This window comes from Phyllostomus hastatus, unplaced genomic scaffold (assembly GCF_019186645.2).
Source record: "Phyllostomus hastatus isolate PE091 unplaced genomic scaffold, TTU_PhHast_1.1 phas_contig_58, whole genome shotgun sequence".
NCBI lineage: Eukaryota > Metazoa > Chordata > Mammalia > Chiroptera > Phyllostomidae > Phyllostomus > Phyllostomus hastatus.
Genome location: NW_025333916.1, coordinates 60,155,011 through 60,162,105, shown reverse-complemented (window position 1 = coordinate 60,162,105; position 7,095 = coordinate 60,155,011).

Here is a 7,095-nt window from a genome sequence, read left to right as displayed (position 1 = left end):
TCTTCGCTCCCCACCCCGCCCCTACTGCTTCTTAGGTATTGTCATGGTTTCTAGAACATGACTCAAACACCAGCGTCTGCCCGATCAATAGTTATTTCCCTACCCCAAGAATACATCACACTGATTTGAGTTTTGATTAGTGAGTCAGCACCATTGAATAAAGAATAATCCTTCCTTATTCCAGGAACTGATAGGTTTCTACACTACCAGGGACTGTGGTAGTCACGTGTTGGAGATGAAAGCGTGAGCCCAATGCCGTGGGACAGCCCGCAGTCAGTCCGTGGCAATGGTCTTCCCTCTGGAGAGTTTGATGTTGGTGGCCCAGTGGTTAAGGGTATGAGCTCAGGAGGGATTCGAGCCCCAACTTTGCCACCCGGGCGACTGTGGGCGAGTTCTCAATCATACCTGCCTCAGCTTCTGTACCTGTAAAACAAACATTAATAATGATGCCTACCTGATAGAATTGTTAAGATGACTACGTGAAATGACACATTTTAAAAGTGTTAAATGCAGTTTCTGGTGTAAATTGTTCAAAAATATGAATTACTATAATTTAAAAACTGCTCAAAAACAGTTTGAAAGTGTATCCATGGCCAACTTTGCCCTATCTACTCTTTCTGAGTGGGAGATTTACTTTTATTAATTTTTGTTATGAAATCCAAAGTTTGGCGATTAGAAACATGTAAACTGTGCTAAGATAACCCATCCATTTGATGGGAGGGTTGGCATAGCGTGGTGGCAAGAAAACTGGATCAAAGCGGGAAATCTGGGGTGGAGCCCTCTTTTTGCCACATACCAGTTAGTAAAACTGGAAAGGTTGATTACTCTTTCTTTTTAAATTAACAGAGCTAAAATTTTAAGGCTTTAAACTGGCCTTAAGAGAACACATTGCTCATCAAAATGTTTTGAAAGTGCCATTTTGCCATGTTCTGGACCTCGTTCATTACACAAAAATTCATGCCAGAGGTATTTTAATTTTTAAAGATCCTTTAAGAGCATGCTCTATCTATCTGTCTGATCTTTTAAGAGTGGAAACTTGAAACATCCAGCTTGCCAAGTAAGCTGGAAACATCCAGCTTCCTCCACATTAGTAACAACACATAGGGATTTTTTTTTTTAAAGGCCTTTTGAATTGCCGGTTCTGTCCAATTAGCATATATAAAATCTTCCAGGTCACTCAGATTGTAATAGTTACTAAAACGAACCCGTTTTAAGACCCACCTAGAATGCTACCTTCTCCATGAGGCATCGCCTGACTATATCAATCAGCTGTGATCTACCTTTCCTTGCCCTGTTCTTCTGTCACACTTTGGACCACGCTGGCCTCCTGTGGTATTTGTTAGGGATGTTTGATTGATATCTTCTTCTGCTGTATTATGAGCCTCTTGGGGGAAGAGAAAACTCTAATGCACACACATAGACACATACTTTTCCATCTATGTATATACATAGTGCTTAGCACAGTCAGAATACATAGAAATAAACCAACACACCAGACATAAATCAGGAAAGTTCAGCTTGAGTTTTCTAGTTTGAAATGAATCATAAGCTTCTTTTCCAGTTTATAGATGTTAGCATTGTTTTTTCAAAGAACCTGGTGAGTTTAAAATGTGTCTGTCAATGAGAAACTGTACGAGCCTCCCACAATTTCATCTTTGAAAGGGGAATGCTTTTCACAGCTGTAGTCACTGTTTTGTTCATCAAATGCCATGTGATTGAGAAACAAAGGATTCACTGAATATTTGCTCAGAAACCTCCTGGGAAAACACGAGAGAGAAGTAAGTTATGTTATTATGCCGTACTAACCAAGGGAATATAAGCAAGCAATCTTAGCATCCATTAAAATGTACCTTGATTTGGAAAGTGAAGTATATGCATCTACACAATGGAAAAAATCAGTATTGTTTGATTTATGTATGTAAGCATTTTAAGGTGAACTACACATTGATGTTTTCTGTTGGGAGCCGCCCTGCCTGGTTTCAGAAGCTGTAACCCCACCATGGCTAAGGCTGAGTGAGCAACCTTCGGACCAGAAGCCACTAAGGAGACGAAGCTTATTTCCCTGGCAGGGGTGCTGCTTCTGCTCTTTTTACTTCACCCTGCCTGGCCCCCAATGCTTGATCAGTTAGCCAATGACTAACCGATCGGTAAGGTTCCCCAATGGGGGAGCGACCTAAGATCCACATAATCATGGGGAGGCCCCAGAAAAGGACTTGGGGTGCTATAGCAAAAGAGGGTGATGGACCCTCGACTCTTGGCTTTGACATAGCCTGACAGGGCCTGAGTCCTCATCCTGGCTGCAAGAAGTCTCCTAATCTCTTGGCTGCCTTACTTCCCCTCCCTGACTTAAGCCTGAAACAATGACAGAGGGCGGTGTAGCCCTGTGCTGGAAAGGGCGGGTTCCCCAGGTAATCAGGCTTAAGAAAGAATGTATAAAAAATCCTGTGAAACCTGCTTTGCTAAGAATGCTCTCAATTAAATGATAAGGGTCTGAGCAGGAAATGAGTTTGTTTCCCAAAGTTTTGTAGCCCTTTAGCTAACAGACCCTGACTCAGAATAGGCCCTCAGAGTTCTTTGTATGTTATCTATTGTTTGATCCTTACTGCCTGACAATGATTAATGAGCTTTACCTGCATTCCTGTGCAAATAAACCCAATAAAAGCCCAATGAGGAACAGACCCTTGGCCTTTCTCCTCTGAGAGATCAGCCACCTTTCCTCCCCAAGCAGATCATGTCTTGGTAGACTTATTCTCATCCATGGCAGCCGGGGTGGGGGGGGGCCTGCAGGCAGAGCCCCCCCCTCCCCCGCCAGTTTTCTAAGTTACACATAACTTCATTCACTAATGTATTCTGAAGTATTTGTTAAGTATTTGCAAGGTACTTGCTACTGAGCAAGACAAATAAGATACTCTCCTGCTTTGGAGTGAGTCTCATAGGGTTGCCTTTTTAAGACCATCGGCACTTACCTGTCCACTTTTTCAAAACACACAGCACTTGCTGGGCACCAACCACTCTGGGATCTGTGAGGATACTAGGCGTAAACAAACAGACATTGTTCCTGACCCCAGAGGACATACAATTTAGAGAGGGAAATAGTTCATAAATATGTAAATAACAGATAAGTAAAAATTTTAATAAGTGCAAAGAAAGAAACACAAATCTATGATACTGATTTAAACAATGAACTGGAGGTGCTTTAAATATGGTGGTCATCTCACCCCTGAGCAGGTAAGATGAAAGGGAGACCTGGAAGGTACCTAAAAAATGAGCTGTGGGCAATGGACCGACACCAGGGTGGCCCCTTTCACTTTCTGCTTGCTCTCCCGACATAACGGCTTTAATTCATCGACCTGATTCCTGTAGTTCAGTATCTGCGTCTGAGCCACATTGCTCTGGCTTCACCGGCACCGTCAGGCCCCAGTTTTGCGGCTGCCTGGCTCTCAGGATCACCTGCAGTAATTCGGTAAAAACCACCCCGTGCACCGGTTCTGTGCCTCTGTGGAGCTGTGTTGGTTGGACTCCCTCCCATCCTTCCCCAGAAGGAGAGTGGAATTTGGACATGAAAAAAAGTATTCGGTTGGCTATAGCTCCAAGCCTAGTTGAACACTGGCAAAATATCTTCCAGCTAATTTTAGAGGGGGTTTGATTGAGAGACTTTATGGCTGGACCTGGATAGTAAAAACAGTTGATGAAGAAAGTCCTACATCAAATCTTTCCTTAGGGAAGGGTAAATGTGTCTGGAAGCTCCATGCTCCAAACCTTCCGACCAGAACTGGCTATATAACTTGTGGGGCCCTGTGCAAAATGAGACCGTTGGGCTTCTGGTAAAAAATATTGAGCATGTCAGGACAGAGCAGCAGAGAATTAACCTGAGTGTGGGTGTTCTACGCGCGGGGCTCTGTGTCACTGCACAAGCTGCACACCCGAAAAGCTGGTCCTGTCTCTGACTCCCGCAGGCTTTTTCCACCATTCTTCCACCTTCTGGCTCCCCTGTTGTGTGGCTTGGAAATCCAGGAGCGTTAATGGATGTGATTCCCATCACTTAACTGTGATGCCTGAGCTGCGGAGGTGGAGCTGTGCAGCGCCCCCTGTTGACTGTACCAAGCCATTGCATATCTCCTAGGGGGAACGCAGGCATCAGCTAAGACCCTTTTTGGAGTTTGTCACCAGCAGTCACTGTTTGTGAATCAGTGTAAACATGTCTTTAAAAATGAGCCTAGAAAATACTGTGTCAATGGGCTATTCCGAAGGCTTACAGGTGAATGTGGTTATTCCAAACTTTTCTTTGTTAGGGTCAAGGAGGAGGCTTGGCCCTTTCTGATGGAGTCAGGATGCAAGGCAGGGTTAAGATCGCTAAGTCAACCACTTTGTCCTTCCCCACTCAACAGTCTATGCCAGAGACCTATGCTTGGGGTAGGGATGGAAAGCGTGACCTCTCAAAGCCAGAATTCCTGCCTTTAAATTCTGGTTCTGCCATTTTTTAGCTACGGGACCTTGAGCACACAGTACTTCCCCTCCACACCTTTGTTTCCACATTCGGGGATGCTGTAATGGAGGTAACAGAGGGCTGAAAAAGGATGACGCGGGTACCACATCATCCGCGACATGGAGTCCGTTGTCTCTGACCACCGGTGGGGCTGTCATGTGAATTCGCCCTTGCTGTTTGTGCGGTCCTTTGGTGGTCGACAGCACCCAGACTCCTGTTCCCTGCCACGCCATGGCTCCTCCTGACCCTTTGCACGAGTTTCTCGGAAGCCCGCACAAGCAAGTAATGCTGGCAAGTCACAGGGTATGTGCTTACGCAGTTCCACTCACTGATCGCCGCCATTGCTCCCCAGAACGGCTGTAGCAGTTTTTACTTCCACCTCACTGAGGCAGGGGGACGAAGGCCTGGACCTGTGGGCTGATGCGGGACCATGCAGCAGGGCCATTCCACACCCATAAGCTTCTGTGGGGTCAGCCAAGACTCTCCTGGGCCTGCCTTGCATCTTGACCTCTTGCTCTGCCCACTCCTGCTTCCTTCTTCTTGCCACAGATACTGCCCCCAGGGGGCGCTCCTGAGTAAATATTCTGCACGCTAAACTGCTTTCTAGAGAACCCAACTGCAGACTCCATGCTGATTTTCAACCAAATACTAAAACACAGATAATTTAAAACAATTAGATTATGTTAAATTATTGGAGTGTTTGATCTCAGTAAATGCCATACGACATGCCAGTGAGAAGGCCACCTAACTTTGTTGCAGTATGGAAATGGTTGTTTTTAGGAAAATACAACCTGTTTTTCGTTTCATTCCACTGTCTTCTGTTTAAAAACACCAGCTACTTCTCCCCTGCAGCTTTACGAAAGGAAGTGAAATACTGAAGGGTAGCAGAATATTCCACCCCAGAAAAGGGGACCCTAGTGCACTGTTGGTGGGACTGCAGACTGGTACAACCACTATGGAAAGCAGTGTGGAACTTCCTCAGAAAACTAAAAATGGATCTGCCTTTTGACCCTGCAATTCCACTGCTGGGACTCTATCCTAAGAACACTAAAACACCAATCCAAAAGGACCTATGCACCCCAATGTTCATAGCAGCACAATTTACAATAGTCAAGTGCTGGAAGCAACCAAGTTGCCCATCAGTGAATGAATGGATCAAAAAACTGTGGTACATTTACACAATGGGATTCTATGCAGCAGAAAGAAAGAAGGAGCTCCTACCCTTTGCAACAGCGTGGATGGAGCTGGAGAGCATTATGCTAAGTGAAATAAGCCAGGCAGTGAAAGACAAATACCATATGACCTCACATTTAACAGGAACCCAAACAATAAAGAAAGAAACAAGCAAAATACAACCAAAGACACTGAAATAGAGAACAGGCTGACAGTGACCACAGGGGAGAGGAGAGGGAATTTCAGGGGAGAATGGGAAGGGTTCACGGGAACAAATTTAAAGGACACATGGACAAAAACTAGGGGGTGGGTGGTGATGGGAGGGCAGTGGGGAGGGCTGGGTGGGTGGGCTGGAATGGGAGTAAAAGGGAGAAAACTGTACTTGAACAATGATTAATATTTTAAAAAAAGAGAGAGAAAGAGAATATTCCACCCCAAAGTATGCCTCTTTGGCATAAGGATTATTTTGAGCTGATTATGTTAAGAAACCGTAGACACTAAAAAGCTCTGAGAATGGAGTAGAAGCAAACCTTTTGTAAGTGTCATTTACTTTAGGAAGGGGGCCTGGGCCAGGAAGAGAGCTTTATCAAAGGTAACTTCACCTGAGAGACCTACCTGTTCTTCGGGGCAATCTTTGTTCGTCAAGCATTTCATTTTCTCTTTTCATCTTCCCCAAACCTGCCTTCCTCCCCTTTGCAACCCTGGAGCCCTGTCCCCTTCCTTAGCCCAGGGTGGTCTGTAGCCCTAAATCTTCAGGTCACCTTAAGTGGGACTCCTAAAAACCTAATTAATTTTTTTCTCTGTTAATCTGTTGGGTGTCAATTTAATTCTTAAATCAGCCACAGAACCTAGAAGAGTAGGAGAGAAAATTTTTCCTCCTTTACAATATTCACAGCCTCAACACCGGTTTTTGACTCCCACAAAGGTACCTTATTTATGAAAACTAAAATTCACTATGATTCATCTACAAGTCAGTGAATTATATTTCCCATGCAGATCTAAAAGGAAATAGTCCATTATGTAGACTCGGTGGGAATGCCAGGCAGAGAATAGTAGCATAACGGAGCTGAGGATATTAAATGTCATCTTGCCGTTGAACCCATTTCAGAACCTCTCAGACACAGGCCATGTCTCACTGGGGTGCCAGTAATTCCAGGCAATCAACTCACTTCCTAGGCTACTTTGGTGTTGTAAAAATTTAAATTGAGGCATATTAAAAATTTTAAGAGTTTATTTGAGGAAATGTCAATTCCACGGGCAGGGCCAAACCAGACGTGGTTAGGAGGGCGCTACCAACAGGAGCTGTGGAGAGACTTTTATAGAGAAAAGGCGAAAGCAAATCAAAGAAGTTGTTGATTGGCTGTAGCTCAATGCCTGGTTGACTGGGATTGGTTGTCTTTAGAGTCTGGTTCCATAACCTTGAGCCATTTACTGGC